We start from the raw sequence: 12,241 nt of genomic DNA on the forward strand, positions 1-12,241 counted from the left end.
GGCTTCATTATGTGCAGCTCGTGGGATCTAGAGTGCAGGCTTAGTAGTTGTGATGCATGGGCCTAGTTGCCCTGAGGCATGTGGGATCTTCTTGGACCAGGGATCAAACCCATGTTGCCTGGGTTGACAGGCAGATTTGTAACCATTGGACCACCAGGGAAGTCGCAAGAATCTTCTAAGTTAATTCTTTTACGTGTAGCTGTCATGTTTTCTCAGCACCACTTATTGAAGAGACCTCCATTGTATATTCTTGCCTCCTTTGTTGTAGGTTAATTGACCATAAGTGGGTGGGTTTATTTCTGGGTTTTCTGTCTTGTTCCATTGATCTGTATTCTCTTTTTGTGCCAGTACCATAATACTGATTTGATGACTGTAGCTTTATAGTATAGCCTGAAGTCAGGGAGCCTGATTCTTCCAGATCCGTTTTCTTTTTAAAAATTGCTTTGGTTCTTTTGTATCTTTGTACAAATTTTAGGATTTTTGTTCTAGTTCTGTGAAAAATACTATTGGTAATTTGATAGGGATTGCATTGAATCTGTATATTGCTTTGGGTGGTATACTCATTTGACTATTAATTCTTCCTATCCAAGAACACGATCTATCTATCCATCTTTCTATGTCGTGTTAGATTTCACTCATCTTTGTCTTACAGTTTTCAGAGTATCAGTGTTTTGCCTCCTTAGGTAGGTATATCCATAGGTGTTTTCTTCTTTTTGATGTGATGGTAAATAGGATTGTTTTCTTAATTTGTCTTTCTGGTCTTTTGTTGTTGCTGCTGCTGCTAAGTCGCTTCAGCCGTGTCCGACTCTGTGCAACCCCATGCATGGCAGCCCACCAGGCTTCCCCGTCCCTGGGATTCTCCAGGCACGAACTCTGGAGTGGGTTGCCATTTCCTTCTCCAATGCATGCAAATGAAAAGTGAAAGTGAAGTCGCTCTGTCGTGTCCAACTCCTAGTGACCCCATGGACTGCAGCCTACCAGGCTCCACCATCCATGGGATTTTCCAGGCAAGAGTACTGGAGTGGGGTGCCATTGCCTTCTCCCTTTTGTTGCTAGTCTGTAGATATGCAAGAGATCACTGTATATAAATTCTGTATCTTGCAACTTTATTGAATTCATTGATGAGCTCTAGTAGTTTTCTGGTAGCATTTTCGGGGCTTTCCAGGTGGCTCAGTGGTAAAGAATCCTCCTGCCAGTGCAGGAGACTCGAGATGTGAGTTCAGTCCCTGGGTCGGGAAGATCCCTTGGAGTAGGAAAAGGCAACCCACTCCAGTATTCCTGCCTGGAAAATTCCATGGACAGAGGAGCCTGGTGGACTATAGTCCATGGGATCGCAGAAAGTCAGACATGACTGAACATCCATGCATGTACATGTACAGTATCATGTTATCTGTAAAGAATGACAGTTTTACTTTTTTTTCCAATTTGGATTCCTTTTATTTTTTTCTGTGATTGCCATGGCTAGGACTTCTAAAAGTGTGTTGACTAAAAGTTGCAAGAGTGGACATCCTTGTTTTGTTCATGATCTTAGAGGAAATGAGTATGATATTTGCGGTAGGTTTGTCATATATGGCCTTTATGATGTTGAAGTATGTTTCCTCTATGCCACCTTTCCAGAGTTTGTTTTTCTTTTAATCATAAATGGGTGTTAGATTTTGTCAAATGCTTTTCCAGCATCTATTGAGATGATCATTCAATATTTATTCTTTAGTTTGTTGATGCATTATATCACACTGATTTGTGAATATTGAAAAATCCTTGCATCCCTTGGATAAATTCTTCTTGATCATGGTGTATGATCCTTTTAATGTGCTGTTGGATTCAATTTGAAGGTATTTTGTTGAGGATTTTTATGCTTTTGTTCATCAGTGATATTGACATGTAATTTTCTCTTTTTTTTGTAGTATCTTTGTCTAGTTTTGGTGTCAGGGTGATGGTGGCCTCACAGTATGAGTAACCATTTACATTTAAGGTTAATTATTGATGTCTGTTTTGTTAATTGCCTTGGATTCATCTTTGTAGGTCTTTTTTCTCCCCTTCCTCTTTTGTTCTTTTGTGATTTCATGACCACATTTAATGTTGTGTTGTATTACTTTCTCTCCCTCTTCTTCTCCCTCATTGCAGGATGTTAGTTTCCTGACCAGGGATCAAACCCATGCTCCCTGCAGTGGGGAGTGCAGAGTCAAAGTAACTGGACCGTGTGTGTGTGTGTGTGTGTGTGTGTGTATCTGCTGTAGATTTTTGCTTTGCAGTTCCCATGAATTCTGATATAGCGATCTGTATATATATAAACAAGATCATTTTAAGTTTCCTATTATCTGAGTTTGTACTCTCCTCATGATTGCCGTTTTGATACTATATTTATGCGTGGATGCTGTCCTATCTTTACTGTATGCTTTCCTTTACCAGTGAGCTTTCTTGTTTGTAGTATTCTTGTTTGCAGTTGTCCCCCCACCCCTTTTTTCCCGACCTAGAGAAGTTCCTTTAGTATTTTGCAAAACTGTTCTAGTGGTGCTGAATTCTTTTAGTTTTTGCTTGTCTGTAAAGCTTTTGATTTCTCCATCAAATCTCAGTGAGAGCCTTGCTGGGTACAGTATTGCTTTCAGGTTCTTCCATTTCAGCCTTTAAAGGTATCCTGCCACTCCATTCTGGTCTGCTGCTGCTGCTGCTAAGTCACTTCAGTTGTGTCTGACTCTGTGCGACCCCATAGATGGCAGCCCACCAGGCTCCCCTGTCCCTGGGACTCTCCAGGCAAGAACACTGGAGTGGGTTGCCATTTCCTTCTCCAATGCGTGAAAGTGAAGTCGCTCAGTCGCGTCCGACTCTTAGCGACCCCATGGACTACAACCCACCAGGTTCCTCCGTCCATGGGATTTTCCAGGCAAGAGTACTAGAGTCTGGTTCTGTTGCCTTCTCTATCTGGTCTGCAGAGTTTCTGCTAATAAATCAACTGATAATCTTGTGGTAATTCTCTTACAGCTATTTGTTGCTTTTCATTTTTTTCTTTTGTCTTTATTTTTTTTCAGTCTGATTACTGCATGCCTCTGTATGCTTCACCTTAGGCTTATCCTGCCTGGAGCTCTCTGTACTTCCTGGACTTGGGTAATTGTTTCCTTCCTATGATAGGGAAGTTTTCAGCTGTTATCTCTTCAAATATTTGCTCGGGTCCTTTCCCTCTCTCTTTTCCTTCTGTGACTCCTATAATGCAGTTGTTGGTACATTTAATGTTCTCCAAGAGGTCTCTTGGCTGGTTGGCTGGTTTGATCAAACCTGTCAGTCCTAAAGGAAATCAACCCTAAATATTCATTGAAAGGACGAAAGCTGAAGCAACAATACTTTGGCCTCCTGATGCAAAGAGCCAACTCATTGAAAAAGATCCTGATGCTGGGAAAGATTGAGGGCAGGAGGAGAGCAGGTGACAGAGGATGGGATGGTTGGACGGCATCATTGACTTGATGGTCATGAGTTTGAGCAAGCTCTGGGAGATGGTGAAGAACAGGGAAGCCTGGTGTGCTGCAGTCCATGGGGTCACAAAGAGTCAGACATGACTTAGCAACTGAACAATAACACAGAGGTCTCTTAGATGGTCTTCATTTTTTTCCATTCTTTTTTCTTTATCATGTAGCAGTGATTTCCATCATTCTGTCTTCTAGATCACATATCCTTCACTTATTTTGCTGTTGGTTGCTTCTAATATACTTTTTATTTCAGGTATTTGTATTATTCATTTCGTGTGTATGTTCTTTAGTTCTTCTAGGTCTTTGTCAAGTATTTCTTGTATCTTCTCAATCTGTACATCCATTCTTATTCCAAGACCTTGGATCATCTTAACTATCATGACTCCAGATTCTTTTTTGGGTAGTTTGCCTGTCTCCACTTAGTTGTTCTTCCAGGGTTTTATTGTTTTTCTTTTTTTTTATTTTTAAATGAAACAAAGATGAACATTTTTAATGATAAAAGGTAACAATTCACAAAGACAGACCTCATAAACCATTAGACACCTTATAACTAAGAAAGGTACATAAAGCAAAAATCAGAAGAAATATAAGGGAAAAGAAAAAATATATATATAATCATACTGAGACATATTAACATTCCTCTGAGAATATTTTATCAAGTGCAGAAAACATAAGAATTGGAGCATCTTGAATGATGTCATTAATAATTTAAATATAATAGATTTGTATTTACATCAATTTATATTAATCTTCTGTCCTACACAAATATATTTAAAATATTGTATCTCATACCTTGTTACTAGATTTCCACAGGACATTTTGAAAAAGTGGCAAAAAAATAAACACTCCTAAATTTCAAAAAGTAGAATTCTTTTTCTGTGTGATTTAGTTATACATATACACATATATTATTTTTGAAATTATTTTCCATTGTAGGTTATTACAAGATATTGACTATAGTTCCCAGTGCTATACAGTAAATATTTGTTGTTTGGTGTATATCTAATTTTTAACTTAGAAATCTAGCATTCTGGTAATAATTGAAACAGGTGGAATCAAAATGTCATAAATTGTTTAGCTAGGCAAAAATTAATAATTTTTCTAAAATATATATATAATATATGTATTATTCATATATTTATACAAAAGCTTTTCTACTATGCTTGATAAAGACTTGAGAAAGAAAAAGTGAAAGTCTTTCAGTCATGTCCGATTCTTTGTGACCCCATGTGCTGTAGCCTACCAGGCTCCTCTCTCCATGGAATTCTCTAGGCCAGAATACCAGAGTGGGTAGCCATTCCCTTCTCCAGGCGATCTTTCCAACCCAGGATTGAACCCAGGTCTCCCACATTGCAGGTGGATTCTTTACCAGCTGAGCCACCAGGGAAGCTCAAGAATACTGGAGTGGGCAGCCTGTCCCTTCTCCAGGGGATCTTCTGACCCAGGAATTGAACTGGGGTCTCCTGCATTGCAGGTGGATTCTTTATCAACTGAGCTATCAGAGAAGCCCTAAAAGGCTTGAGAAAGAACATCAAAACAAAAGAGATGGAGAAATTGGAAAATATAAACTAAGTGAAATGGGAACACTGAATATGAAATAGATAAAGTGAAACAAACTAGATAAAAGTAAAAGATCCTTGTATAGTCTAGTTGTTTTTAAACATGACTGCTCACTAGAAGCATATCTGGAGCTCTGGTGAAAAAAAGCAATACCTGGGCATTTGTATTTTTCAAAAAATTCCAAGATAATTCTGGTGTGCATCTTGTTTTAAAACGTGATTACAGATTTTTCTATTGAATGGTAGTTTGGTAATACAGAATTATATTATTTTTCTGTTGACCGGTCATGATACAATGGTATTGAGTGAGTGAGTAATAGTGACATAATCACAATAGTAAAAGATGTTTATTAGTTTTCACAATCAATAGCCAGACAAAAAATAAAAGATAATTACAACTGCAAGCCATAATAGGAACATGATTAACTTAACAATATAAAATAATTACATACAATTTCAGGGGTCAAGCAGAGTGATGTGCTAAGTGGAAGTTCATACATACACATGTTTTCTTCTTCTCAGTCTGTGTCTTTTGGTTGGTGCATTTAATCCATTTACATTTAAGGTAATTATCGATACGTATGAGACTTCTCTGGTGGCTCAGACGGTAATGTGTCTGTCTACAATGCAGGAGACCCAGGTTCAGTCCCTGGTTTGGGAAGATCCCCTGGAGGAGGAAATGGCAATCCACTCCAGTACTATTGGCCTGGAAAATCCCATGGACAGAGGAGCCTGGTAGGCTACAGTCCATGGGGTCGCAAAGAGTTGGACACGACTGAGCGACTTCATTTTCACTTTCACGAGCCTATTACCATTTTTCTTAATTGTTTTGTGTTTATTTTCAATAGGTAAGTCTTTTCCTTCTCTTGTTTCCTGCCTAGAGAAGTTCCTTTAGCATTTGTTGTAAAGCTGGTTTGGTAGTGCTGAATTCTCTTTAACTTTTGCTTATCTAGAAAGCTTTTGATTTCGCCATCAGATCTGAAGGAGAGTCTTGCTGGGTAGAGTATTCTTGGCTGTAGGTTCTTCCCTTTCATCACTTTAAATATATCATGCCATTCCCTTCTGGCTTGTAGTTTCTGTTGAGAAATCAGCTGATAGCCTGATGGGAGTTCCCTTGTATGTTGTCATTTTTCCCTTGTTGCTTTTAGTATTTTCTCAGTGTCTTTAATTTTTGTCAGTTTGATTACTGTGTGTCACAGTGTGTTCCTCCTTGTATTTATCCTGCCTGGGACTCCCTGTGTTTCCTAGAGTTGGTAGGCTATTTCCTTTCCCACATTAGGGAAATTTCAGCTATTATCTCTTCAAATATTTTCTCAGGTCCTTTCTCTCTCTCCTCTTTCTGGGAACCTTATAATGCGAAGGTTGGTGTGTTTAATGTTCTCCCAGCCTGTCTTCATTTCTTTTCATTCTTTTTTCTATATTCTGTTCTGTGGCAGTGATTTCCACGATTCTGTCCTCCAGGTCATTTATGCATTCTTCTGCCTCAGTTATTCTGCTGTGGATTCCTTCTAGTGCATTATTTGTCTGTCTGTCTATTCTTTAGTTCTTGTAGGTCTTTAGTAAACATGTCTTGCATCTTCTCAGTCTTTGCCTCCATTCTTTTTCTGAGATCCTGAATCATCTTCACTTATCATTTTTCTGAATTCTTTTTCTGGAAGGTTGCCTATCTCCACTTCATTTAATTATTTTTCAGGGGTTTTATCTTGTCCCTTCATCTGAGACGTAACTTTCTGCTTTTTCATGCTGATTAATTTTCTGTAATGTGGCTTTTCTTTTAGTCTCTCTGGGGCTACAGTTCTTGCTTCTTCTGTCTGCCCTCTGACGGAGGAGGAGGCTCAGAGGCTTGTATAAGCTTCCTAATGGGAGGGACTGGTTGTGGGAATAACTGGATCCTGCTCTGGTGGACAGGGCCTTGCTCAGTAAAGCTTTAATCCAATTATCTGCTGGTGGGTGGGGTTTCGCTCCCTTCCTGGTAATTTTTTTGGCCTGAGACAAGCAAGCCCTATGGGCTCTATGGTCTGTGGGCTCCATTTTTGGGTTAATGGTGACTACTAAGAGTGTTAACACCCAGGGGAGTCTTCCAGGACTGCAGCTGCCAGTTCCCCCATCCCTATGGTGAGTCCCTGTTGACCCATGCCTCCACAGGAGACCCTCCAACACTAGCAGGTAGTTTTGGCTCAGTCTCCTATGGGGTCACTGCTCCTTTCTTCTGAGTCTTGATGCATGCAAAGTTTTATATTTTCACTCCAAGACTGGAGTCTCTGTTTCCCCCAATCCTGTGGAAGTATTATAATCAAATCCAGCTGGCCTTCAAGGTCAGATTCCCTGGGGATTCCCAGTCCCTTTGTCAGATTCCCAGGCTGGGAAGCCTGACATGGGGTTCAGAATCTTCACAACAGTGGGAGAAGTTATTTGGCATTATTTTTCTCCAGTTTGTGGGCTACCCACCTGGTGGGAATGGGATTTAATTTTTATCATGATTATGCCTCTCCTACCATCTTGCTGGGGTTTCTTCTTAGTCTTTGGATGTGGGAGTATCTTTTTTTGGTGGGTTCCAGCATCTTGTCGATGGTTGTTCAACAGCTAGTTGTGATTTTGGTGCTCTCATAGGAGAAGATGAGTGCACTTCTTTCTACTCCACCATCTTGAACCGGAAGCCTAGGGTTTTATCTTATTCCTCCATTTGGAACATACTCATCTACCATCTCATTTTGTCTTAACTTTCTGTGGTAGTAGTTTCAATTCTGCAGGCTGAAGAGTTGTGGTTCTTGCTTCTGCTGTCTCCTTTGGTGAATGAGGCTGTCTTAGATGCTTCTGCAGGCTTCCTGGTGGGAGGGACTTGTTCCTGCCCATTGGTGGGTACAGCTGGGTCTTGTCCCTCTGGTGGGCAGGGTCCTGTCAGGTGCTGTGCTTATCAGGCAGCTGTGGGCTCCAGAAAACTTTATAAACAGCCTGTCTGCAGATGGGTGGGGCTGTGTTCCCGCCCTGTTGTTTGGCCTGAGGCATCCCAGCACTTGAGCCTGTAGTTTGTTGGGTGGGGCCAGGTCTTGGTGAGAAGATGGCTACCTCCAAGAGGGCCCATGTCAATGAGTACTGTCCAGAACTACTGCCACCAGTGTCTTTGTCTCAGCAGTGAGCCACAGCCACCCCCTGCCTCCACAGAAGGCCTAAAATACCAGCAGGTAAGTCTAGCTCAGGCTCTTATGAGTCACTGATTTTTTGCCCTGGGTCCTGGTGTGCACAAGATCTTGTATTAACCCTCCTCTGGTAGTTTCTGTTTCTCCCAGTCTGGTGAAATTCCTACAAAGCCCTCTGGCCTTAAGAGCTAGATTCTCTGGGTGTTCTTCTCCTGTTGCCCTCCTCTCTCAGGCTGGGGATCCTGACTTGAGGCTCAGACCTTTCATGTCTGTTGGAGAGCTTCTGTGGTATAATTTTTCTCTAATTTGTGGGTTGTCCACCTGGCCGTTACGTGATTTGATTTTATCACAATTGTATTCCTCCTACCATCTTGTGACTTCTTTGTCTTTGGATGTAGAATATCATTTTGGAAGATTCCAGTGTTTGTTTGTTTGTTTGTTTTTGTCAATGGTCATTCAGCAGTTAGTTGCGATTTTGATCTTTTTATAAGAAGAGGTCAATTCTTTTTCTTCTACTCTGCAATTGTGTCTCCCTTCCCTTACTTTTCAGTCTTGATTGGTATTTTCTCTGCATGGGAATGAATTGTAGGTTGGCAGTTGTTTTTCTTTTCGCTACTTAGAGATTCCATTACACGTGTTTTTAAGCATCCATCTTTATCGTTGAGAATTAAGCATTGTTGCTTCTTTCAAAGTAATCATCTTTCCACCGTAGGATGCCTTAGTGGCTTTTTCTTTGTTCATTTTCAGCTAAGAACTCATTGATATTCTTAAATTTGTGGCTTGACATCTTTCATCAATTTTGAAAATTTTCAGCCATTCAAATGTTGCTTCTACCCCATACTCGCTCTCCTTTCCTTCTGGAATTCCAAATAACTATATTGTATGTTAGATCGTCACACCATTTCCCCATGTTTCTTTCTGTCTTTATTCTGAGCTTTTTTCCTACCAGCCCTTCTCTGACTCACTCACTCAGCTGTGTCCATTGGCTGTTAAACCTGTTCATTGAATGGTTAATTTCATTTTTTGTATTCATTTTTCAACAAAATAATTACTTGCTTCTAATGAAAATCTGGTATATCAGGTTTTATGGTTTCACGTTCATTGTTGAGATTTTAAAGTTTTCATCTCCTTGAACATGTTAAGTATAATATAAAGTCTTTGTTAATTCTATTATTTGGAGTCTCTGTGAGCCTCTTTTTGTTATTTCATGTTTCTGTTGCTTTTGATCTTATGTGTCTTGTTTCCCTAAGTGCCTGGTTGTCATTAATTGTTTACTGGGCATTGAAATTGGAAAAATTACTTGAGAAATCATGAGCCACGAATGACATCTTCCAGGAAGGGTTTTTTGGGGCGGGGGGGGATCGGGGGTAGTGGCATCTGCTTGAGGGAATCTAGGATTACTTAGACAAATCTCTGCTCTCAAGATATTTTTGGCCTAACCAGATGACTCAGGGCCAAATTGCTTTCAATTTATGGACTGTTTAATTTCTGGCTCACCTATATTTTTAAGCTCCCTTCAGGTTTCTAATCTGAGGTTAGTGAAGAGGATTTTCCTGTTGTCCCTCTGGGTCTACCTAGCTGTAAGGTACAATTTAACTTTTAGTTTCTTCTGAATTGCTGGTTTCACCTCCCTGAATTCCAATCCTTTAATGGATTGGAAAGCACTATCTCACTTTCGTTCTTTGATCCTTTAAGAAAGTCATTTTTTATATTTTGTCCAGCTTTATTATTTGTCTTTAGGGGGAAGTTTGGTTCAAATTAGCTAATATGCCATAACCAAGAAAAGGAGCCTTCCCATTGGCTCTTATGACAGAACATGATTTTGTCTTATTTTCTAGGTCAGACTCAGACCCTTGTTTTCGTCAAATTTTGTTTTATGTAGCTGTAGTCACTTGGTTAACTTTGTTCATTTTAATTAAAAGTTTACAATCCATTTGTGTGTGGGATTATAAATAAGTTGTTACTTGAATACTCAGCAGAATTTTAGTTCCTTCCACCTAGACAGTTTCTAGTCCTTGACAATGGACAAATTAAAGTTTCAGCTAAAAATAAGTCTCTGGAATGACAGAACGTGAAGTCCCTTTTAATTGATATTGAAATTGGGGTATACTATATCAGTTAAGTTTTTTTCCCTGCTTGTTGATAAGAATGGTTTTCTGGTTCTACTTACCATTATGACTTCTGTTTTAGTGTGCACATTTGTAAATATAATAGTGTTTGTCTTGGTGAAATAGAAAAAAGGAGGCAGTTCTGTTGAAATTCTTATTTGCTGTATTATTAAAGCTCTCAAGCATCCTCTTGGAGAAGGCAATGGCACCCCACTCCAGTACTCTTGCCTGGGAAATCCCATGGATGGAGGAGCCTGGTAGGCTACAGTCCATGGGGTCTCGAAGAGTCGGACATGACTGAGTGACTTCACTTTCACTTTTCACTTTCATGCACTGGAGAAGGAAATGGCAACCCACTCCATATTCTTGCCTGGAGAATCCCAGGAATGGGAGCCTGGTGGGCTGCCGTCTGTGGGGTCGCACAGAGTCAGACACGACTGAAGTGACTTAGCAGCAGCAGCAGCAAGCATCCTCATGAATGAATATGGTGCTTTACAAATTACAGACATTTTCCTTCTGTGTAAAACTAATTTCTACAACATCTTGTGAGGTATGGTGTTAAGCAAAGGATTTGGAAACAGGGGCTAACAGAGGTTAAGAAACTTGTCTGTGGCCCCACAGCTGGTGAATGGTTTATGTCGTCTGTGACTATTACAGTGTTTCATTTCAGCTATTGTGGCCAGTTCATGCTTGCCTATAGATGGCCCTGATTTCCCAGTTTTGTCACATTATGCTTTCTTTTTTCTGTGTACCGTGTAATATAATGATCTCATGACTTGTATCCTAAAGACTGAGATAATTGGGACATTATTCCTTCATATCCCATCCTCGCTGCCTCTCACCTTACCCCGTTTCTAGAATATGGTCATGCACTAGAATTTGCCAACCCATCTGCCTTGTTGTAAAGTTTGCTTTGTCACTAATCCTTTATCACCCCACATGTATAGTTAATCCCATTCTCTGTTTACTCATGCCTCAATTTTTCTAATTCTAAAAAAGATGCCTCTCTTGTTTCCAATGTACTTGTTATCTTTCTTGTCACTCTCATGGTTAACCTCAAAGTCTCTAACCTTACTGGGTATTTTCTGTAAGCTTTCCTTTCTTTTCTAATCACTGTTTATGTGATCCTAGCCTAAATCTTACTTGTTTTGATCCTCTGAACCTTACGGAAAGCAAAAAGCTTTTATGCCTCAGAAGCTTTTCCTAGCAGTAGTGTCAGTGTTTCTATATGTCTGGTGCTGCTTCTGCTTCTGAATCGTGCTCACGTCTTATTTTTAGCATCCTTATAATGAAAGCCTTGAACAGTTACCTTACATTTTTGTTGTTCTTGCTCAGTCGCCAAGTTGTGTCTGACTCTTTGCGACCCCATGGACTGTAGCACACCAGGCCTCCCCGTCTCTCAACATCTCCTGGAGTTTGCCCAAGTTCATATCCATTGAATCACTGATGCCATCCAACTGTGAACATCAAATGCCCTTGTTTACTTGAAGCTTTTTCATTTATGTAGTGTTCAGTTATTACTTGTTTACATGTATGCAGATGCATCCTCCTCAAATTTAGTACTACTACATTTTCTCTTGAGAACTATTGTCGCTATAATTTTTTGTCCCTATCCAAGGATTCTTTTTTTTAACGTTTAATTAAATTTATTTATTTTTAATTGAGGGACAGTTACTTTACTGTGTTGGTTTCTGCCAAGCATCAACACGAATCAGTCGTTCTGGTGCTTCTGCTAAGTCACTTCAACTCTTTGCAACACCAGGGGCTGTAGCCCGCCAGGCTCCCCTGTCCATGGGATTCTCCAGGCAAAATACTGGAGCAAGTTGCCATTTCCTTCTGCAAAGGATCTTCCCAACCCAGGGATCAAACCCATGTCTCCCATATTGCAGGCAGATTCTTTAGAGTCTGTGCCACCAGGGAAGCCCTCCCTCTACCTATCCAAGGTTTTCTTGGAAGTTCATTCACTGAGTTTCTTCCTC

General features: G+C 40.1%; 1 protein-coding gene across 14 annotated transcripts in view; it reads left to right on the forward strand.

Moving 5' to 3' along the window:
* The window catches only part of TAB3 (TGF-beta activated kinase 1 (MAP3K7) binding protein 3), a 95,259-nt gene that overhangs the window by 17,128 nt on the left and 65,890 nt on the right, over positions 1 to 12,241 (forward strand). For 2 of the 14 annotated variants that reach the window (XM_055564267.1, XM_055564271.1), the window contains exon 1: positions 7,902 to 8,199. The exons of the other annotated variants lie outside the window; for them this stretch is intronic. The gene's annotated coding sequence lies outside the window, so the exon portion shown is untranslated. Of the gene's footprint in view, positions 1 to 7,901; positions 8,200 to 12,241 lie in introns of those variants that run through there. 14 annotated transcript variants of the gene reach the window in all.

Source organism: Bubalus kerabau, chromosome X (assembly GCF_029407905.1).
Source record: "Bubalus kerabau isolate K-KA32 ecotype Philippines breed swamp buffalo chromosome X, PCC_UOA_SB_1v2, whole genome shotgun sequence".
NCBI lineage: Eukaryota > Metazoa > Chordata > Mammalia > Artiodactyla > Bovidae > Bubalus > Bubalus kerabau.